Raw genomic sequence first — 24,355 nt, 5'->3', positions numbered from 1 at the left:
GCTCCTCCCTGCTCACTGGGCTGGATCTTGGTTGTCTGTCTTTGTCTGTCATGCCTATGTCCGACTCTAGTCCTGTTCCCGAGTCAAGTCCTGTTCCCGAGTCAAGTCATGTTCCCTAGTCTTTGTACCTGTCCCTAGTTCCGGCCTTTCCTGTTCCCGTGTCCTGCCTTCTGCCTTGCCAGTCACGTCCTGCCAGCCACGTCCTGCCAGTCCCTGTCTGTGCCACGTCACCCCTCAGCTATCTGTGTGGATGAGTCGTGTCAGGGGTAGCAACCTGGGTGCCACTTGCCCCAGCAAGACTATCCCGCTTTGCGGCGGGCTCTGGTGAAAACCAGTGGCACCTTAGACTCCGCTCCCTGGCACGGCTCAAGTCTCCATCCACAGAGGTCGAGAGAATCCACCACCTGCTGTACTCCTGCCGTGATTCCTAACAGTAACCAATGCATGTACAGTATATACATCATAACAATCTTTGTAATATGACTCTCCGGTTCATATATAAACGACGCCTAGAGGTTAACTTCTCCAGGTGCATTGTATGCGGTGATGGCCTAGGACACAGATTGACTTATGAATAGACATAGCTATAGCATCTGGAATATGCTTCTCTTTTTTCAGGAAATATGTGAAAAATTTCAAATATCAGAACTCTCCATGACATTGGAGAGAAAGTTAAAGGGAGGGAAAGTTAAGTTTTTTTTTTTTTTAAATAAATAAAGAAATAAATAAAAGAGAGAAATTCCCCCAGTGAGGACATTTGGGCTGCTCTTACATGCAGCACATGTAGCCATGTTAATGTTTCAGGCTGGATCGGGACTTGCCGCTTTAAAGAGAACTTGTCAGCAGGAAAACAGAGGTGTTAATAAGACCAATGCTTTAAGGGGTACTCCACTGAAAAACATTTTTTTAATCAACTGGTGCCAAAAAGTGAAACAGATTTTTAAATTATTTTTATTAAAAAATCTTAATCCTTCCAGAATTTATGATCTGTATGATCTACAGGAAATTATTTTCTTTTTTAATTTCCTTTCTGTCTGACTACAGTCCTCTCTGCTGACACCTCTGTCCATGTCAGGAACTGTCCAGAGTAGGTGCAAATCCCCATAAGAAACCTCTCCTGCTCTGGACAGTACCTGACAAGAACAGAGGTGTCAGCAGAGAGCACTGTGGACAAACAGAAAGGAAATTCAAAAAGATAAGAACTTCCTGTAGATCACACAGCAGCTGATAAGTACTGGAAGGATTAAGATTTTTAAATAAAAATAATTTACAAATCTGTTTAACTTTCTGGTACCAGTTGATTTAAAAACAAATGTTTTCCAGTGGAGTACCCTTTTAATAGGTCTTTCCATCAAGTCTTTCTAACGCCATAGTCCTTTCTAACGCCAACATATAAGCTTTTGTAATATGTAAATGAGGCTCAAAAGCCTAGGGGCATTCTCTACCATGTTAAGAGCCCAGATAAGTCCAGCCCATGTCCTCTTTATTATAGCCCACTGGCCCACTTATACCTGCCTAGTCTGATAGACTGACTGTCACTAGATAAAGAGGACATATGCTGGACTTACCAGGGATTTCACCGTGCTAGGGAACGCCCCTGGACGTTTGAGCCTCATGAAAATATAAACAAAAAGGCTTATATCTCGGCACTTTTAAGGAACATTAGATTTAAAAAGGTATCCCTGGAATTCTGCTGACTGTTCTTCCTTAAGCAATTGCAAGTTCAAGTTCAACCCGCAAGTATGTGTAAATTTCCAGCACTATTTGCTATGACTAGAGCTGTCAATTTACCAATAACTGTAGGCTGCACATGGATTTACCAATGCGTAAAGCTGCACGTCCTGGTCCAGTCTGCATTTATCATTAATGCAGCGCTAGTTGCACTCACTAGTACTGTGTGTAAGAGAAGTGTAATTTTTCATTTCACCCATGGTGGCGCTACAAAGGAATCCCGCTTGTTGCAGTTTACCTCCACAGTTTACAGATAGCAGCTGTCTGTTATTGTGTAATCAGCTTATTGGGGTACCCCTAAAATAAGTAACATTGTCTAAAGTGGAAAACCCCTGTATTATGGCCTAAGGGTTTGTTCACACATTTAGGTTTATAATTGCAATTCATAAATACAAAGACAGAAACAGATCATAAATGGAGGACAGGTAAAAAAGAAAAACTGAGGGTTCTCCTCTTTTTAAAGGACAACTGCAGCGCAATATACACTTATCCCCTATCTACAAGATAGGGGATAAGTGTTTGATCGCGGGGGGTCCAACCGCTGGGACCCCCCGAGATCTCCCTAACGGGGCGCCGCCATTAGCGCTCATAGTGAGCGCTAAGGCGCGTAGCGTCGACCTAGAGGTCGACGGTGACGCCCCATCTCCTCCCCGTCCCCATACAGTTCTATGGGGGAGCCGGGAAGGCACGAACACTGCCTCCCCGCCTCTCCCATAGAGATGCATGGAGGAGGCGTGCCGGCCACAACGTCATGCTGCGGCAGGCACGCCCCCTGCACGGGAGAGCCACGGCACAGCCGTGGCCCCGTACAGGAGATCGTGGGGGGTCACAGAGGTCGGACCCCCCGCGATCAAACACTTATCCCATATCTTGTAGATAGGGGATAAGTGTATATTGCGCTGCAGTTGTCCTTTAAATTTATCTTTAATATTTGTAATTGAAACCTAAATGTGTGAACACATCGTTGTAGACTTCAATAGAGAATACTCCCCAGTGTTATCAGATTCTGCATCAATTATCCCTACACTGTAAGCCCCAGAGTTTTGTAGTGAGAACTTTGTAATGTAGAACTATTATGGACAGTAAATAAACTAGTTTGGCTCTGAGACCTAAAATAGAGAATGTATAAGCCATTTGATCTCTGAACCGCTGACTTTACAGCAGTGCGTTATCTCCAAAGTGACATAAGAAATATCTTTTATTGTGTCATTACAGGCCTTGCAATTACACATCAGTAAACTGCACATGTGAAACGTACACATTGTAGATTAGAGCCCAACATTACCATTTCCCATGTCTGCAGGAACTCCTCTGGCTTGTTCACATCAATTAGAGAAGGTTAAAGTCACTTATGTTAATGTGGAACAAAGTTGCGAAATATTTTACTAGTAACTCAAGTCTGTATCAGGCTGTTTTCTGTATGAAGACTGGACCCTACATCATGGGATTCATATCATTCACAGAGCCCCCATTGACTGACGCCAAAGATCCAGCATTGAGCACTGATGATAATCGCTTGTTTTGTCTTAAAGGTTTCATTCATGTTAGAAATGTTTTTATCCTACTATTTATATTATGCTTTTATCTCTGTTTCTATAGTTCTATGTACTGCATTGCAGTGTCACTCTACTACCTTGGCAAAATAATAACATAGATAACCTAGGGTTGCCACCAAACCACTAGCCCAGGCAGTATTAACAACATCATGCCAAGGCAAAGAATACATTTTTACTGGAAATAGCAAGTACTTGTATCTTTGAATGATAAGCCCACGTACAGTCAGATTATGTTCTATTTTAATTTAAGGGACACCTAACAAAACATAATCAAGGCCAAGACTAGGCCAAATGTGAGACTGGTACTGGTAGAAGATGACCGTGGCCAAGGCAACATAGAACCAGCGACACTCAAATCCCCATCGATAATATGTGTACTCTAACCACAAGAGTCAACAGGGGAGGCCGGAGAAGGACAATACTGACTTAGTAAGTCATTTTCTTTTTGATGTTTCCAGACTGACAGTAAGTGGCATATCCCACTCATTGTAAAATTATGACCCTAAAACCATTATCATGTGTAAATATACCATGCTGGTAATGTTGAATGGAAAATGCCGTATCCCCTAAGCTCCTCCTATAAGGATTCTAAAGAATGAAGTTAGGGGTTTCCACCCAGAATTTTTTACCTGTCTATAAGAATAAAGTGAATGGGACATTTAATACCTTGCAACGCCACTACAAAAAGTACAGTACTAACATCTATTTGTACGTTGAAAAGGCTGTAGAGTCCCCAAGAGGCCCCTCGAAACAGCTGTTATAATATTAAAGGGGTATTCCAGGAAAAAACTTATTTTTTATATCAACTGGGTTCAGCATTTCACTCTTGGACCAAGGCAGCACAATGTCATGGGCCGACCCTGCCTACTTAACTGGCTGCCTACCTACATAGTTTCCTACCTGGCTACTAACCTATCTACTTACTACCTACTGTGGGAATAAACCTACTTAATAGGAGACTTACTATTCTACCCATTTTTACTATGCAGGACATAATTATAGTTTGGGGGACAACAAATGGGAAGATTGTTGTTTGTACTGCAGATGCTGAAGAGTTGATGTTTTGGCTGGAAGAAGTCATCATGCAATCATGGTGGTCTGGGCTGGATGGAGAAGTCACTTGATTTAACTGTATAGGAATAGAGGGGGGGGGGGGGGTGAAATGGGGGGGGGGCACTGATACAGCCTCTCGTCAGTGGCGCAGGGGGCACTAGGTACACCTCTGCTTCTGGTAATACTAATACTATATATCACAAGTGGGTTTGGGATTTATCTTTATAAACATCATGTGAAGAAAATGAATGCACAGCTCCAAATATGAATAGCTATGAACTCCACAGGTCAATGAGCACTATCCTGGGAATGTGCAATCCCATCCTTAGTCATGAAAGCATTTAAAACTCATATAAAGGAAGCATCACCTATAAACACTTTTTGACATTTCCTGTGCCCACCCCTCCCACTAAGTGCTAAAAAGAAGGCTTTACTGTTTTCTGTAGTCAATTCCATACCCAGCTTTATTCATCACTAATTTTTTCGGAAATGTCACATTTTTCACTTATGGATATGAACAAGGAAAACACATCCATGACTAAAACTATAAATATAATGCTTCCAAATTTAGGAAATTTTTGCAGTTTGGTTCCTGTAGAACAGTGGTCTCCAACCTGCGGACCTCCAGATGTTGCAAAACTACAACTCCCAGAATGCCCGGACAGCCAACGGCTGTCCGGGCATGCTGGGAGTTGTAGTTTTGCAACATCTGGAGGTCCGCAGGTTGGAGACCACTGCTGTAGAAGTCCATGGAATTGCTCACAGGAAACTTAAAGAATAAACTTGACTGTTCTTGGCATCTTTCTGGCGCTGCCTCAGTTCCCCTGGATGTTCCCCTGATGTGGTCTAGCTGCAGTGTGACATAATGGGACATTTTGCCATACTGTCTGGCTATGATACCACAATGAGCTATGATGGCCAGAATAATGCAGGGAGCACTGGGGAGACTGGGCGGCACCAGGAGGAGGTGAATGTGACAAGGAAATTATTCTAAGGGAAATCTACAATACTATTTGTAGCTGCTTTATGAATTGCATATGTATTTTTCCCAGTTCCCTTGGTGAACATAGCCTAAAACAACAAAATCAAGTACTCAGCTTTATGGCACAAAATTGGCAGGCATACAATATATATATTTTAGCATCTATCCATGTGAATGCCCACTAGCATAGGTAATTTAACCCTTACTCACCCCCATTTGCCAGGGGTGGGGTTTATGTTTAAAGTCCCATACAAGTCTATGGGAAATATATGTTACTGCATAACTTCCAAACGTCTGGAGATATTTCCATAATACTTGGTCACATGTTGCTTATATGTCCACTTAAAATATAGGATAGATAATTTAACCCTTAACTATCCCCATGAAAATCAATGGGAAATGTATGTTCCCACATAACTTCCGTATGGCTGACGATATTTTAATACCTGGTCATATATTACGGGTCTGGGTAGGAGGTCGGGATAGGAGGTCGAGTTAGGAGGTCGGAATATGAGGTTGGGATTTGAGGTCGAAATAGGTGGTCGGGATATGAGGACGGGATAGGAGGTCGGGATAGGAGGACGGGATAGGAGGAACGGGATAGGAGGACGGGATTGGAGGACGGGATAGGAGGATGGGATAGGAGGTCGGGATAGCAGGTCGAGGATAGGAGGTCAAGTTAGGAGGTCGGGATATGAGGACGGGATAAGAGGACGGGATAGGAGGTAGAGATAGGAGGTGGAGATAGGAGTACGGGATAGGAGGTCGGGATATGAGGACGGGATAGGAGGTCGGGATAGGAGGACGGGATAGGAGGTCGAGATAGGAGGACGGGATAGGAGGTCGAGATAGGAGGACGGGATAGGAGGTCAAGATAGGAGGAGGGGATAGGAGGTCTGGGTAGGAGGTCGGGATAGGAGGTCGGGATAGGAGGAGGGGATAGGAGGGTGGGATAGGAGGTCGAGTTAGGAGGTCAGGATATGAGGTGGAGATAGGAGGTCGAGATAGGAGGACGGGATAGGAGGTCAGGACAGGAGGTCGAGACAGGAGGACGGGATAGGAGGATGGGATATGAGGTGAGATAGGAGGACGGGATATGAGGATGGGATGGGAGGTCGGTATATGGGGTTGGGATATGACAACAATATATGAGGATGGGATATGAAGTCAAAAGCTTCCTCCTCTGTTGATTTTCCTCCCCAACAAGGATTAGGAAGGAAAAACCGGGCAACGCCGGGTACTCAGCTAGTTGTTGATAAAATAACTGTACGTTTAGAACTGACTTTGTAGAAGAACAAGGAGTAGCTCTTGTACAGTGAGCTGTTTGAGTTGCTTAGTTGGAGCTGTCTTGTGGAAATGACCTATTGTAACAAGTGCAGTAGAGTGACAATATTTACAATGCATTAGGTCATCCTTCCTAGATTTATATGGAAACTATTACAGGCTGTAAACAAATAAAAGAATCAATGATTTCATTTTTATTATATGTAAGTCCTTAGGATGAATGTTTAAACAATAATTCATAATAGTATTATTTGTCCCTGGACCATGGTGTGTGATTTTTGGGAAAATAAAGATTCCATATTTTTTAGTTAAAGGGGTATTCCAGGAAAAAACTTTATATATATACATACATATATATATATATATATATATATATCTCAACTGGCTCCAGAAAGTTATACAGATTTGTAAATTCTTTCTATTAAAAAATCTTAATCCTTCCAATAATTATCAGCTGCTGAAGTTGAGTTGTTCTTTTCTGTCTGGCAACAGTGCTCTCTACTGACGTCTCTGCTTGTCTTGGGAACTGCACAGAGTAGAAGAGGTTTTCTGGACAGTTCCTGAGACAGATATCATCAGAGAGCACTTAGACAGAAAAGAACAACTCAACTTCATAAGTACTGATTAAGATTTTTTAATAGAAGTAATTTACAAATCTGTTTAACGTTCTGGAGCCAGTTGATATATAAAACAAAGTTTTTTTTTCCTGGATAACCCCTTTAAATTATGGTTTGGGCAGGACAAGTAGGGTTCTGTGCAGTCTGCTAGCTTGTCAATCAGCCCACTGTGTGAGCCAGGGGTGTGTCACAGAGCCTCAGTGCAAAGAGCCCTGCTTGTCCTCAGTGTACAAAGCCCTGCTTGTCCTCAGCGCACAGAGCCCTGCTGGTCCTCAGTGTACAGAGCCCTGCTTGTCCTCAGCGCACAGAGCCCTGCTTGTCCTCAGTGTACAGAGCCCTGCTTGTCCTCAGCGCACAGAGCCCTGCTTGTCCTCAGTGTACTGAGCCCTGCTTGTCCTCAGCACACAGAGCCCTGCTTGTCCTCAGCGCACAGAGCCCTGCTTGTCCTCAGTGTACAGAGCCCTGCTTGTCCTCAGTGTACAGAGCCCTGCTTGTCCTCAGTGTACAGAGCCCTGCTTGTCCTCAGTGCACAGAGCCCTGCTTGTCCTCAGTGTACAAAGCCCTGCTTGTCCTCAGAGCACAGAGCCCTGCTTGTCCTCAGTGTACAGAGCCCTGCTTGTCCTCAGCGCACAGAGCCCTGCTTGTCCTCAGTGTACAGAGCCCTGCTTGTCCTCAGTGTATAGAGCCCTGCTTGTCCTCAGTGTACAGAGCCCTGCTTGTCCTCAGTGTACAGAGCCCTGCTTTTCCTCAATGTACAGAGCCCTGCTTGTCCTCGGTGCAAAGAACCCTGTTTGTCCTCATTGTACAGAGCCCTGTTTGTCCTCAGTGTACAGAACCCAGCTTGTCCTCAGTGCACAGAACCTTGCTTGTGCTCAGTGCAAAGAACCCTGCTTGTCCTCACTGTACAGAGCCCTGTTTGTCCTCAGTGTACAGAGCCCTCCTTGTCCTCAGTGTACAGAGCCCTGTTTGTCCTCAGCACACAGAGCCCTGCTTGTCCTCAGTGTACACAGCCCTGCTTGTCCTCAGTGTACAGATCCATGCTTGTCCTCAGTGCACAGAGCCCTGCTTGTCCTCAGTGTACAGAGCCCTGCTTATCCTCACTGCACAGAGACTGGCTTGTCCTCAATGCACAGAGCCCTGTGTGTGAGGATCTTGCCAGCATCTCCTGTGAAGATTCTCAGTCACAACTCAGCACATAATGCTGCTCTTTACCTGCTGTAGATGTAATCACTGACTGCTGCCACTAAGAACATAGCATGATTTATTGCTGGGGGAAGGGTAGTTTGAAAGTAAAGACCTGTACTGTGTGTGCTGCTGACAACCACAGATCATGCACACAGATAGTAAGAGCAATTGTCTTGCAGCTATTACACAGAGCTGCACTGACTGCTGCTAGTCTGGGCTGCAAGCAAGGAAAAATAATATTTGGGAGACAACAGGGCCCATAGGAGCTTGCAAAAGCACATGGATAACTACAGGGGACTGAACAGGTATTGTGATGCTTTTGGGGCATTTTTATTTTTCTTAACTTCCCAGAGCACCCCTTTATCATGAAAGTGGTATGAATTGCCCTGGTAAAACCTACCAAATAATAGGGGCAGACAGATTATATGTGCAACTCTTCAATTACACAAGGGCTCACTAAGCAGAGAGCATACTGTCACCTACCAAACTCCATGTAATAGAATGGGATAATACCAAGGTGCATGATTGGAGATACTTCAGGTTTTGCTCTATACTGAAATATTAGACAGTGGTCCATCTGCTGTTCTCACACAATGTCTGATCCTTTCCTATCTTTTTTCATTAATATTTTTAAGTTTTGTGAGCAACAGCCACCATACATTTTAGATACAGTAGTCAAAGTTCCTCGTCGTATACTTTTTAAAATATATGCTGTTTGTCAGGATCCAGGTACTGTGAGGATACTGGTGGTGGATCTTCTGTGTCAGTGGGGTGATGACGTGGGCCGTACCAGGGGAACGGAGTCTAAGGGGTTACTGGTTTTCACCAGAGCCCGCCGCAAAGCGGGATGGACTTGCTGCGGCAGGTAACCCCCAGGTCGTTCCACCCGATAGCGACTCAACCCCGACTGACGGCTGAGATAGGCGCGGTACAAGGGATTAGGCAAGAGCAAGGTCGGACGTAGCAGAAGGTCAGGCAGGCAGCAAGGATCGTAGTCAGGGGCAACGGCAGAAGGTCTGGAACACTGGCTTGGGACATACAAGGAAACGCTTTCACTGGCACAATGGCAACAAGATCCGGCAATGCTGGGAAGGGGAAGTGAGGTAATATAGCCTAGGGCGCAGGTGAATGCACTAATTGGGCCAGGCGCCAATCAGCGGCGCACTGGCCCTTTAAATCGCAGAGAGCCGGTGCGCGTGCCCTAGGGAGTGGGGCCACGCGCGCCCGGACTGAACAGACGGAGGACAGGTCGGGTGAGAAGACTGGGGTGCGAACCGCGAGCGAGGGCCTCCCGCATCACGGGTCGCATCCCCGCCAGAGACACTAACGCAGCGCTCCCGGTCAGCAGGTCTGACCGGGGCGCTGCAACAAGGTGAACGCTGCGAGCGCTCCGGGGAGGAGCGGGGACCCGGAGCACTCGGTGTAACACTGTTGTTATGTAAGGTGCGACAGAGGACATCAGGCCTTCTTTGAGACTAGGTGTTGGTGTTGGACAACCTGAGAATTGATTGGATTAGGTCATATATTTTTACTTATAACTCTACCATTCCTACAAAGGTTTACAAACTTATTTATAAGATCCTTTCCCAGTGGTTTCAGGTGCCAGGGAGACTCTATAGATATCAGTTCATATCCCCTGTATGTTAGAGATGCCTGGTTTTCCCAGGCTCTAGGTTGCATGTTCAGTGGCATTGTGGGGGGTCTTCAGTCTATGGTAAGTGGTCTTTAATTGATATCATTTTCTAAGTGATATAAAATTACATACAACCCCTTTAGTGGGTTTAATATCTCTTTTTAAAGGCCCAATAGATGAAGCCAGAAAATATTTGTTGGGATATTTTTAATTGCTACGGACAGATCATATCTAGTCCTTGGAAATTGGTTAAAGGGGTACTCCACTGGAAAACATTTTTTTTTTTTAAATCAACTGTTGCCAGAAAGTTAAACAGATGTGTAAATTACTTCTATTAAAAAATCTTAATCCAACGGCTGTCCGGGCATGCTAGGAGTTGTAGTTTTGCAACAGCTGGAGGCACTCCTGGTTGGGAAACACTGACCTATACTATATACTACTATATAGTCCAATATGCTATGAGTTGTAGTTTTCGTTTGGGGCAGCTGCTGAGCCACAGGCTGTATCAGGACATGCTGGGAGTTGTACTTAGTAACTAACTGCAACTCCTGAATTTAATTTTAAAAAAACAATCAAAAAGTCACATCAAAACAAAAATGGTACTGTTAAAAACTACAGATCGGGGCGCAATTAAATTAGCCCTCATACAGGCCCGTATACAGAGAAATATGCATATATAAGTAATTATGCAAATTAGCATGGCTGGTATTTTTGGGGCAAGAAAGGTGGCAACCGTAGTGAGGTTCCCCATGGCTTTGGTAGTGAATCCACCTTTAAAGTCACGTGTATTGGCTCCATAAGATATAGAGACCTGGTTACTTTTCAGAAAGATTCATATCAGCTACAAAGAATATAAACCTGAGCATTTTGCTAATATCAGATAGAAAGAAAATGGAAAAAAAAATCATATAAAACACAGACGTTGTAATACAGAATTAATGACTTTTTGCTTATCTAGGTTTCAGAGAAACTTCTCCCTTCATTATAACATTCCGGACAGATGTAAATGCTTGGATATTGTGGAAAGGAGGCTATGCCAGTAAATTTATTACATTCACTCAGGTTTCTCATCTCCTGTAACAAGTACTTAGAGGAGCTCTTGTTTCTAAATATGTTTGAAGAGGTGTAGCTGACTGGAATATTTAACACTTGCTGGCCATAAGCCAGTGAAATGCCATAGAGACCATTGTATTCCGTTGTGTCTGCCCTCGACAGACAAAGCACAGTAGGCACATCCGTACTTAAATCTGCAGTTTCACTTAGTAAATATGGTTTCACCCAAAGCATGCATGGTATCAGACACAAGAAAACATAACTTTTTATAGGTATAGAAGGCATTTAACCCCTTAAGGACAAAGCCCATTTTGGCCTTAAGGACGCAGAAAATTAAATTTTTACGTTTCCATTTTTCCTCCTCGCCTTCAAAAAATCATAACTCTTTTATATTTTCATCCACAGACTAGTATGAGGGCTTGTTTTTTGTGCGACCAGTTGTCCGTTGTAATGCCGTCACTCACTTTATCATAAAATGTATGGCGCAACCAAAAAAATACTATTTGTGCGGGGAAATGAAAAAGAAAACCGCAATTTTGCTAATTTTGGAAGGTTTCGTTTTCACGCCGTACAATTTATGGTAAAAATGCATGTGTTCTTTATTCTTTGGGTCAATACGATTAAAATGATACCCATGATAACATACTTTTCTATTACTGTTGCGCTTAAAAAAAATCACAAACTTCTTAACCAAATTAGTATGTTTAAGATCCCCCTATTTTGAAGACCTATAACTTTTTCATTTTTCCTTATAAGCGGCGGTATGAGGGATAATTTTTTGCGCCGTGATCTGTACTTTTTATTGATACCATATTTGCTAATATAAACCTTTTAATAAATTTTTATTAATTTTTTTGGGAATAAAATGTTATAAAAAAGCTGCTATTTTGGACTTTTTTTTTACATTCACGCCGTTCACCGTACGGTATCATTAACATTTTATTTTAATAGTTCAGATATTTACGCATGCGGCGATACCAAATATGTATATAAAATATTTTTTAAACACTTTTTGGGGGTGAAATAGGGAAAATGGGGCAATTTACGTTTTTATTGGGGGAGGCGGTTTTTCAAATATTTTTTTCTTTTTTTTTTTTACTTTTTTTTTTACACTTTAATAGTCCCCATAGGGGACTATTTATAGCAATCACTCGATTGCTAATCCTGTTCAGTGCTATGTATAGGACATAGCACTGATCAGGGTTATCGGTCATCTTCTGCTCTGGTCTGCGGGAAGGCAGATCAGAGCAGAAGACTCCCGGAAGGCAGCGGAGGCAGGTGAGGGGACCTCCGGCTGCCGTGCTGGATGATCGGATCGCCGTGACAGCGCTGCGGGCGATCCAATCATCCAATTAAGTGACCGCAATGCTGCAGATGCCGTGATCGGTATTGATCACGGCATCTGAGGGGTTAATGGCGGATATCTGCGGGATCATGGGTGTCCGCCATTATCGGCGGGTCCCTGGCTGCAATCAACAGCCGGGACCTGCCGCGCATGATCCGGGCATCGTTCCGATGCCCGCGGTTATGCTTAGGACGTAAATGTACGCCCTGGTGCGTTACTGACCCGCCGCCGCCGCTGCTGAGGTCCGGGACACTCGTCCCAGATCCCCAGCAGACAGCGCTACATTCTCCTGTATGCGCGATACACGCACATACAGGAGAAGGCGTCCCCTCTGTGTGAGCCGCATCTGCAGCTTACACAGAGGAGACGTGACCTCCGCCCCCACGCAGTGCAGGCTCCGATGATGTCACTCATCAGCGCCTGTACTGTGGAGGGGAGAAGACGCGGCCCTGCAGCTGAGGAGATCGCTACGTGGGATATCAGGTGAGCATCCTTTTTTATTTTTATCCCTACATTTACCTATGGGGAAGGGGGGGGGGTTACTCTACATATACCTAGAGGGAGGGGGGGGGGTGTTCGGCATTTACCTATAGGGAAGGGGGGGAGAGGGAGGGGGTGCTCTACATTTACCTATAGGGAAGGGGGGGAGAGGGAGGGGGGTGCTCTGCATTTACCTATAGGGAAGGGGGGAGAGGGAGGGGGGTGCTCTGCATTTACCTATAGGGAAGGGGGGAGAGGGAGGGGGAGTGCTCTGCATTTACCTATAGGGAAGGGGGGGAGAGGGAGGGGGGTGCTCTGCATTTACCTATAGGGAAGGGGGGAGAGGGAGGGGGGGGTGCTCTGAATTTACCTATATGGAAGGGGGAGAGAGGGGGGGTGCTCTGCATTTACCTATAGGGAAGGGGGGGTGCTCTGCATTTACCTATAGGGAGGGGGAGAGGGAGGGGGTGCTCTGCATTTACCTATAGGGAAGGGGGGGAGAGGGAGGGGGTGCTCTGCATTTACCTATAGGGAAGGGGGAGAGGGAGGGGGGGTGCTCTGCATTTACCTATAGGGAAGGGGGGAGAGGAAGGGGGGTGCTCTGCATTTACCTATAGGGAAGGGGGAGAGAGGAGGGAGGGTGCTCTGCATTTACCTATAGGGAAGGGGGGGTGCTCTGCATTTACCTATAGGGAAGGGGGGGAGAGGGAGGGGGGTGCTCTGCATTTACCTATAGGGAAGGGGGGGGGGAGAGGGGGGGTGCTATGCATTTACCTATAGGGAAGGGGGAGAGAGGAGGGGGATGCTCTGCATTTACCTATAGGGAAGGGGGGGGGGTGCTCTGCATTTACCTATAGGGAAGGGGGGGAGAGGGGGGGTCCTCTGCATTTACCTATAGGGAAGGGGGAGAGAGGGGGGGGGTGCTCTGCATTTACCTATAGGGAAGGGGGGGAGGGAGGGGGGTGCTCTGCATTTACCTATAGGAAAGGGGGGAAGAGGGATGGGGGGTTGCTCTGCATTTACCTATAGGGAAGGGGGGAGGGGGGTTGCTCTGCATATACCTCTAGGCAAGGGGGGGGGAGAGGGGGGGTGCTCTGCATATACCTAGGGCTGGGTGGTATGACCATATATGTGTATCACTGTATTTTTTTTAACTTACTGTGGTTCCACGGTATATAACGGTATTCCCCCCCCCCAAAATCATGTGACCCGCCAGCACTGTTCTGCTCCCCCCAATTAATGATCAGCCCAGCGGGGTACTACTCACATATGTCAAGCACTGCCCTCCTCATCTTTGTTGGGGGCCGCCGGCGATGGAACTCACTGTACTCCAGTGGTCTCCAACCTGCGGACCTCCAGTTGTTGCAAAACTACAACTCCCAGCATGCCCGGACAGCCAACGGCTGTCTGGGCATGCTGGGAGTTGTAGTTTTGCAACAGCTGGAGGTCCGCAGGTTTGAGACCACTACTGTACGCTGTATACGGCTTCATACATGACAGTGGGCTCAGCCTATCACTGGCAGGGGCGGGGCATCGCTCTGGCCGGTGATAGGCAGACGGCTGTCCGGCGTTCCCATCCCCAGTGACGTGGGTGAGTTAAAAGTTTATTTTCTGTATCTTTTGCAGCCCGGGCATAGGTATACAGCGTACAGCAGTGGTCTCAAACCTGCGGACCTCCAGCTGTTGCAAAACTACAACTCCCAGTATGCCCGGACAGCCGTTGCAACAACTGGAGGTCCGCAGGGTGGAGACCACTGGCGTACAGAGAGTTCCATCGCCGTCTGGGCATGCTGGGAGTTGTAGTTTTGCAACATCTGGAGGTCTGCAGTTTGGAGACCACTGGCGTACAGTATAGAGTTCCAGCGCCCGGCGGCCCCCAACAAAGAGGAGGAGGGCAGTGCTTGACATATGTGAGTAGTACCCAGCTGGGCTGATCATTAATTGGGGGGAGCAGAACAGTGCTGGCGGGTAACATAGGAATAGTTCCCCGATGTGGGGACAGTGCTGTGCTAGGCTGATATTATATTCCCAAGGGGGAGGTGCCCAACCGGAATTGCGGTATGGGGGAAAATCCATATTGTGCAGCCCAAAAAATTTGGTATTCGGTATGAACCGGTATACCGCCCAGCCCTAGATATACCTATGGGAAAGAGGGGGGGGGGGGGGTTTGTAGCTCTGCATATACCTATGGGAAAGAGGGGGGGTGTAACTCTGCATATACCTATGGGAAAGAGGGGGAGTGTAACTCTGCATATACCAATGGGAAAGAGGGGGTTACCTGGCTACCTACCTAGCTGCCCTTTTACTGTGCAGGAGACCAAGGAGGGCATTACTACAGTTTGTGGGCCTATAGATGGGAAGATTGTGTAGAGGAGGGGAGGGCACTGAGTATATGCAGAGTCTGACATGTTTTTCCTGCAGATGTTAAGAGATCCACATGGCGGTCTTATCCGGACGGAGAAGAAAAGGAAAGAGGACGCCGCTGATCAGAAAAGACGTAATTGTGAGTCCCAAAATATAACTGCAATCCTTTATATGGTATACACATCCTGTGTACAGCTGTTATCTACCGCCATATGGTCCTGTATATAATCACTTACGGTATTATCCAGTTATTGTGTGGTGGTATATATTTACTCCTTGTATACCAGTATTATTGGTCATAGAAATTTACCTACGTTAAAGTGTTTCTTACATATATAAATTTTAGTTTATTGTGTGTGGGATTTGGGTGGAATAGGAGTGTGGCAGAAGATTGACGAGCTGCAGGGGCCCTTGCTTTTTTTTTTTGGTCCGGGGGCCCCGAGTGTTGTCCGTCCGCTCCTGGGGGGGAGGGGAGGGAGGGGTGTAATTAAGGGGGGGTGCGTGTGTGGGGGGGGTGCCAAACAAAGGGTCCGCCCCGGGTGCCAAATGCTCTAGGTACGCCCCTGCCAGGACGTACATTTACATCCTTCGTCGTTAAGGTGTTAATGGCTGTTCCACTTGTACAATGGAGTGTGAAGTTCTTAACTCGGGACCCGAGCAAGTATTAAAGGGGTATTCCAGGCAAAAACTTTTTTTTATATATATATCAACTGGCTCCGGAAAGTTAAACAGAATTGTAAATTACTTCTATTAAAAAATCTTAATCCTTCCAATAGTTCTTAGCTTCTGAAGTTGAGTTGCTGTTTTCTGTCTAACTGCTTTCTGATGACTCACGTCCCGGGAGCTGTCCAGCTCCTATGGGGATATTTTCCCATCATGCACAGCTCCCGTGACGTGACCTCATCATTGAGCAGTTAGACAGAAAACTTCAGAAGCTAATAACTATTGGAAGGATTAAGATTTTTTAATAGCAGTAATTTACAAATCTGTTTAACTTTCCGGAGCCAGTTGATATATATAAAAAAGTTTTTGCCTAGAATACCCCTTTAATATAATAGAAAGCAAGTATTAATATAAAAGAAGGCAAGTATTAATATAAAAAATTGCTAAGCATTTCAAAAATGTTGTGGCCCCTTTCTAAAGCTTTGTATAGGGGTATTCCAAGATTGTTCTTTATTTGACTATGCTACAGGGGCTGTAAAGTTAGTGTAGTTCATAATATAGTGTCTGTACCTGTGTGTGACGGTTTTCTCACAATTCTTATGTGATTTTCACTCCAATATTTATTTTTAACAGCATACAAATTGACTGTTGTTTTTTGCAATGCGGCCGAGACCTGACTCACTAGTCAGCTGATGACAGGGAGCCTGTCTGCTTCAATGGGTGGAGCGATCGCTTGGTGGGAGAGAGATCAATCTGCAACTAATTGTATTTTTGCAACAGCTGTAGGCACCCTGAATAAAAAACACAGGTCTTTTGAATGGATGCAGCTCATTTATGTTTCAATGGGTGGGGTGGCTGATGTGTGGGATGGAGGAAAATGGAATTATGGGATTTGTAGGCAAAGAAGGAATCTCAAACAGAAAATACAAGTTCACAAAAGCTAGTCACAGTGTTATGGTAATCTCACAACATAGCCATTTAGCCCCAAGACAAGCGCAGATCCTTCCTAAGCATGTCCATTACTGTCTGCCAGGTACATACTAAAATCACCTTATTGTTGATAACCACTTTAAATATCATAGGCAGTCATACTGTTTTTCCTGAGAATCTTTTTCTAATGGATAAATCTGTGTGCCCTTACTGTTAGGAGAAGCTTATGACATACCATTTTATATATATAAAAAATATTCAGGAAAGTTCCCCTAATGGTCTCGGTAGGCAGAATTTTAGAGTCTAATGGTTCACGCGCACCATGTTTTGTGCATTCGGCAACCGGATCCAGAGTGATAATTTTAAAAAGGCCTGCTGCTGTATTCCTGCCGTAACTCAATCCAATGAGCTAAACGAAGTCAGTGAGTGTCTCTGGTCGCCTCATTTTCTGACCATATTTGGCTTTTGATACAGACTGAAAATTACAGCAGACAACTATTTTCAGTTTGGGTTAAAAGCCCAATACGGTTAAAAAAAAATATCCATCCGGAGTCACTAGCTGACTTGGTACGGCTCATTGGCAAAGATATGGCAGCAGGCTGTTTTGAAATTCCCCTGCCGGTTTCAGATGCTGGATGCACAAAACCGTGTATGCATGTACCCTGACTCTTAATCTTTGCAGAAAGAAGAACACAGAAACTTCACAGTATAGGATTCTAGGAAATGATGTCGGTATTAACTAAACAGATCAGGTCAGGTGGCTTACAGGTCCCTTTAACATAAAACTGAACTGAAATTAAATGAATGTATCTTGTTAGAGGAGTAGATTGGCTAATCATGCTACAGAGAGGTTAAATGTATCCAGATCTGAAAGAATAGCTTGAATCGACGTTCAGATTCAATTCAGATTTAGATACAGATTCATGCAGGAACAGGCACTGATGTCAAAGGCACCGGCACCTACTGCTGCCAGCCACTGCTGCTTGAATGCTCAGTGTACAGGAGCAGGGACTCCTGCCTTTCACTGGATTTGTCTGATATGATTCCTAAAACATTAAAGGGTTACTCCACCCCTAGACATCTTATCCCCTATCCAAAGGACAGGGGATAGGATGTCTGATCGGGGGGGGCTCCACGCTGGGGACCCCCGCAATTTCCCTGCTGCACCCAGCGTTCGTTTAGAGTGTCGGGTGCAGCGCCGGAGGCTCAAGATGTCATGTCCGTGCCCTGTTCCTGACGTCACGGCCACACCCCCTGAATGCAAGTCTATTGGAGGGGGCATTATGGCTGTCACGCCCCCTCGCATAGACTTCAGTAGAGGGGGTGTGACCATGACATCACGAGCCACCACCCCGCATCACCAGTCATCCGGCACGGAGCAAAGTTCGGACGTCTGGGGTGCTGCAGCCGAGATGGCAGGGCCCCCCCGTGGCAGGACCCCGGGATCAGACATCTTATCCCTTGGATAGCAGATAAGATGTCTAGGGATGGAGTATCCCTTTAAGGCATCCAAACTTTTGGGGAATTTCAGAGTTTGGAGTACATTAGATTCTATACAAACTGATTTGCTTATCTCTACTTAGGACTGTTGATAGGTAAGTTAGTAACTAGTTAACAATTTGGCATTGAACAGTTTGTGTGATTTTTTTTCTCTTTATTTTATAAATGCAAAAGATAACCTTTAAAATTCATTGCTTGGAAGCTATATACTGCTACAGAAAATATGAATATGCTTTAGAAATAGTGTAAATATGATTGTGAATTATTACTGTTTTTATGTTAACTTGCAGAATTTGCCACGTGTATACATAGCAGTAACCTTTAAAATTATTGGATCAAGACTCCTGCATGGAAAAAGAAATACATCATAAAACATCTATTTATTTCTCGCCTACTATGTACCTACCGTAGTTTCCAAGTGGAGTGAAAACAGCCATTATAAATACCAGTCTTATATTTCCTGGGCTGTAATGCAGACACCACAGTCAGCTGTCTGTCTTGGTGGCAAAAAGACCTTAGGTGGCAAAAAGGCAACTTTACATTGATGTGGAATCAACATGTGGTTAAACTAACCATGCTCGGGCCTTGATACAACCAGTCAATGGTAAGCAGGGATAAATCCAGACATTATTTAGTAATGTTGTGGAGGAGACCACCATAAGGTATCTAAGTAGTCTATTTCAGGTGGCTTACAATATCACTAGACTTTTGGTTGAAAAATATCTAAAAATGTATAAATATTTGAATGGCTTATCAACAAGTTATTCTCTAGCAAAAACTTATGAGTCGGGGATATGTCTTATTCAGCTCTGTATACTGTTTTAATGTGTGGTCCCCAATTGACAATAAAGTAAGGTTGCACTCTTCATCTGACTCTGCTACTCCGTGAATGGGGTATACCCTCTCTGTCCCATTAACGCACTTTAAACCACAAGTAGGAGAATCCAGTACAATATCTCAAATCACACAATTCATAGTGGAATCACAGACATCAGGGCTGCTTTTTTATTCAAGACAACGTCCATTAACAGGTAAGTATACAGTACATAGTACACGAGTTGTGGAGGGGAAAACTCCTTCTGCAGCACCCCAGATATCCGAACTTCACTCCGTTATGGATGACTGGTGATGCGGGGCGGAGGCTGGTGACGTCACGGCCGCTTGTGACATTACGGCCATGCCCCCTCAATGCAAGTCCATGGGAGGCCGTCACGCCATCACGCCCCCTTCCATAGACTTGCATTGAGGGGGCGTGGCCATGACATCACAACTGGGGCATGGCCATGACGTCACCAGCCCCCGACTCTGAACCCGACGCTCTAACTGAACACCGGGTGTAGCAGGGAGATCAGGGAGATCAGACATCGTATTCCCTATCCTTTGCATAGGGGATAAGATGTCTAGGGGTGGAGTGCCCCTTTAAGGCATGACCGCAAGTATTAGTTCATTTGTAATTTGAAACATTGCATCATATCCTCCTGTTTTTGTTTGAAGTGATCCTTCACTGAAACATTATTTTATTATGCCTTTTCAAAAATGTATTGTTTAGCCTAGACTGGGGTGATGTTGGGGGCCAAACTGGCCATAACCACCATTTCCTAGGCGCTAACTTTGTTGTGATATTATGTGAACAAAAAAGCACAAGCCTCCTATAGCAGACAGTTGTTATAAAACAAGAACATACCTGCAAAAAGTGAAATTCCCTCTATCAGCCAGAAAATCTCATACTGAGGTCATAACGGCCTGCTGAGATGGAATGACCCTATAATGCTCTAGGTCTCTGGCTAACTCCCAAAACTAATGTATGCATCAGGTTTATGAGTTTTTTGGAAAACGTTTCTCTACCTAAATATTTTGTTAGAAAATCTGATTAACATTACTACGCAAAATGATGTAACTTAAAGGGGTACTCTAGTGGAATTTTTTTTATTTAAATCAACTGGTGCCATAAAGTTAAAGGGGTTATACAGGGAAAAACTTTTTTTTATGTATCAACTGGCTCCAGAAAGTTAAACAGATTTGTAAATTACTTCTATTAAGAAATCTTAATCCTTTCAGTACTTATGAGCTTCTGAATTTAAGGTTGTTCTTTTCTGTCTAACTGCTCTCTGATGACACGTGTCTCGGGATCCGCCTAGTTTAGAAGAGGTTTGCTATGGGGATTTGCTTCTAAACTGGGCGGTTCCCGAGACACGTGTCATCAGAGAGCACTTAGACAGAAAAGAACAACCTTAACTTCAGAAGCTCATAAGTACTGAAAGAATTAATATTTTTTAATAGAAGTAATTTACAAATCTGTTTAACTTTCTGGAGCCAGTTGATATATAAAAAAAGTTTTTTTTCCTGGATAACCCCTTTAACCCCTTAAGGACTCAGCCCATTTTGGCCTTAAGGACTCAGACAATTAAATTTTTACGTTTTCATTTTTTCCTCCTCGCCTTCTAAAAATCATAACTCTTTTATATTTTCATCCACAGACTAGTATGGGGCTTGTTTTTTGCGCGACCAGTTGTCCTTTGTAATGACATCACTCATTATATCATAAAATGTATGGCGCAACCAAAAAACACTATTTTTGTGGGGAAATTAAAAAGAAAAACGCAATTTTGCTAATTTTGGAAGGTTTCGTTTTCACGCCGTACAATTTATGGTAAAAATGACGTGTTCTTTATTCTGAGGGTCAATACGATTAAAATGATACCCATGATTATATACTTTTCTATTATTGTTGTGCTTAAAAAAAATCACAAACTTTTTAATCAAATTAGTACGTTTATAATCCCTTTATTTTGATGACCTCTAACTTTTTTATTTTTCCGTATAAGCGGCGGTATGGGGGCTCATTTTTTGCGCCATGATCTGTACTTTTTTTTGATACCACATTTGCATATAAAAAACTTTTAATACATTTTTTATAATTTTTTTTTAAATAAAATGTATTAAAAAAGTAGCAATTTTGGACTTTTTTTTTTTCGTTCACGCCGTTCACCGTACGGGATCATTAACATTTTATTTTAATAGTTCGGACATTTACACACGTGGCGATACCAAATATGTCTATAAAATTTATTTTTTACGCTTTTTGGAGGTAAAATAGGAAAAAACGGACATTTTACTTTATTATTGGGGGAGGGGATTTTTCACTTTTTTTTTACTTTTACATTTTTTTTTTTACACTTGAATAGTCCCCATAGGGGACTATTCATAGCAATACCATGATTGCTAATACTGATCTGTTCTATGTATAGGACATAGAACAGATCAGTGTTATCGGCGATCTTCTGCTCTGGTCTGCTCGATCTCAGACCAGAGCAGGAGACGCCGGGAGCCGGATGGAGGAAGGTGAGGGGACCTCCGTGCGGCATTCTGAATGATCGGATCCCCGCAGCAGCGCTGCGGGCGATCCGATCATTCATTCAAATCGCGCACTGCCGCAGATGCCGGGATCTGTATTGATCCCGGCACCTGAGGGGTTAATGGCGGACGCCCGCGAGATCACGGGCATCGGCCATTACCGGCGGGTCCCTGGCTGCGATCAGCAGCCGGGATCAGCCGCTCATGACACGGGCATCGCTCCGATGCCCGCGGTTATGCACAGGACGTAAATGAACGTCCTGGTGCGTTAAGTACCACCGCACCAGGACGTACATTTACGTCCTGCATCCTTAAGGGGTTAAACAGATTTGTAAATTACTTCTATTTAAAAAATCTTTCAGTACTTATCAGCTGCTGTATACTACAGAGGAAGTTCTTTTATTTTTGAATTTATTTTCTGTCTGATCACAGTGCTCTCTGCTGACACCTCTGTTCATGTCAGGAACTGTCCAGAGCAGGAGCGGTTTGCTACGGGGAATTGTTCCTGCTCTGGACAGTTCCTGACATGGACAGAGGTGTCAGCAGAGAGCACCGTGGACAGAGAGAAAAGAAATCCAAAAAGAAAAGAACTTCCTCTGTATTGTACATCAGTTGATAAGTACTGGAAGAATTAACATTTTAAAATAAAAGTAATTTACAAATCTGTTTCTTTCTGTCACCAGTTGATTTAAAAAAAAAAAAGTTTTCCAGTGGAGTAACCCTTTAACTGTCTTTCCATTTCTCTACTGTCAACACAGTGGTCTATCTCTAAGAAAAACATGTTTGTCATATTTGACAATCTTGTTGCTATAGATGCAGAGTCGAATAACCTCAGCCTCTTCCCTAAGGTTATCAAGTGAAAGATCCCTGGCAACCTCTGTTTTAGATTACCTCGACATTCAAGTTTTCACCTCATTCCTGAACTCACAGAACTGAAAATGTGAATGTCATTTTGAGAATACTGCCATATGAGGGTGTGTTCACACGATCTTTGTTTTTGCGGGTTTTCCGCTGAGTATTTGAAAGGGTGCGGGCTCTTCTCGGCTGTCCGCAGCAGATTTTCCACGGAAGAATTTACGCTGCGGAAAATCCGCCGCAAGCCCCATTGAAGTCAGTAGGGACTGCGGCGGATTTTCCGCAGCGTAAATTCTTCCGCGGAAAATCTGCTATGGACAGCCGAGAAGAACCCGCCCCTTTTAAATACGCAGCGGAAAGCCCGCACAAACAAGCGTGTGAACGCACCCTTAAGCATGTTTTGAGGTTAAATTTTTTTTTTTTTTGGCAAACCTCATTGACAGGGTTTTTTTTTCAAAGGGAGGTACTCCGCCCCTAGACAACTTATCCCCTTTCCAAAGGATAGGGGTGCTCCTCCGCGATCTCCGGACTGGCACCCAGCATTCTGAAAATTTTTGTTCAGAACGCTAGTTTCAGGCTACCATGTCCGTGATGTCACGTCACGCCCCCTCCATACATGTCTATGGGAAAGGGCATAATGGCTGTGGGGCAGAAGTACGCAGCTGCCACGCTCCCCCTCCCAGACATGAATTGAGGGGGTGTGGTAGGATGTCTCAAACACGGAAGCCCAAAGCCTGCGTTCTGAACATAAATTTAGGGGGGCCCATCGGCCAGACCAAAGGATAGGGGATAAGATGTCTAGGGGCGGAGTACCCATGTAAGATGATCTTGTGTTTGATTCAGGGTTTGCTAGAGTCATTGGATTCAAAGATGTTATTAAATGTAATTGGTTTAAGGTGCTCTAGTTGACTAATTCAGTTCAACATCTAGGACTAGAATCAGACAGATGGCCCTTTGTCAGAGACCAGGTAGACTGGGACCACCGAGTTACTGCAGAAGTGGTAAAAAGTCAAAGAAAAGTAATAAAATATAAATCTAGGGCTTAGCATGTTGTGCCTTAATTTTTTTGTAACATCATAAAAACAAACTTCGAAGTTTAGCAGATTTTGTCTATTAGATATAACTTGCAGAAGCCGGTGCCAAAAACAAGCAAAAAACATAAGAGCAGAGTAGTCACTAGATTATTCTATACAGCTCATGGCTTGATGTAGGGAATCAGCATGTATAGTAGTTCAGAAAAGACTAAATTAACCAAAAATAGACTTCGGAGACCCATAAAAATACACAGTAAAGGTGAAATATAAGGGCTCAAGCTGCACAAACTTTCTAAGAGCGAAATTCCTGTTTTAAAATTTCTGATATTTTGCCTGCCAGCAAGAAAACGGTTCGGTCAAAGTCAGTTTGTTTGATAAAAGTCAAAAGGTGTCAACAGATTAGTATCACACAATGTAAACAGCAATATTGATGCAAGTTTCTCAAGGGAAGAAATCTCTACAGACTTCCTTGTTGACTTTGTTTCACGAATATTACTAAAGCGGTGGCTCAGCTCAACAGCTACAGACAGAAAGTAGAGTTAGTTTTTTTTTGTCATTGTTTGCACACGTTCGACAGAACCTGTAAATAATATTTTAACCACCTGCCATAAAACGATCACATTACAGAGTCTCCTGCAGATCAGATGATGTCAGAAGTCTTTTAGCTGTTGATGACTTCTGAGAACCATGTTAGCGCAATAGGATGATTACACTTGTTGGCTGTAGCAAAGCCAGC

At 44.3% G+C, this 24,355-nt stretch overlaps 1 protein-coding gene and 1 long non-coding RNA gene across 9 annotated transcripts in view; one reads left to right on the top strand and one right to left on the bottom strand.

The window, feature by feature from the left end:
* Positions 1-19,230, top strand: part of LOC130362588 (uncharacterized) — a 47,910-nt gene extending 28,680 nt beyond the window's left edge. Inside the window, exons 2-3 of the long non-coding RNA XR_008891480.1 lie at positions 3,538-3,716; positions 18,667-19,230. This is a non-coding gene — a long non-coding RNA (uncharacterized LOC130362588). The remainder of the gene's footprint in view (positions 1-3,537; positions 3,717-18,666) is intronic.
* Positions 1-24,355, bottom strand: part of PLEKHG1 (pleckstrin homology and RhoGEF domain containing G1) — a 247,112-nt gene that overhangs the window by 122,692 nt on the left and 100,065 nt on the right. The gene's annotated exons all lie outside the window — the stretch shown is intronic.

The sequence above is a fragment of the Hyla sarda genome, chromosome 3 (genome assembly GCF_029499605.1).
Source record: "Hyla sarda isolate aHylSar1 chromosome 3, aHylSar1.hap1, whole genome shotgun sequence".
Classification (NCBI taxonomy): domain Eukaryota; kingdom Metazoa; phylum Chordata; class Amphibia; order Anura; family Hylidae; genus Hyla; species Hyla sarda.
The sequence above is the reverse complement of the archived record's forward strand: the minus strand, read 5'-3'. Positions and strand labels throughout refer to the sequence as shown.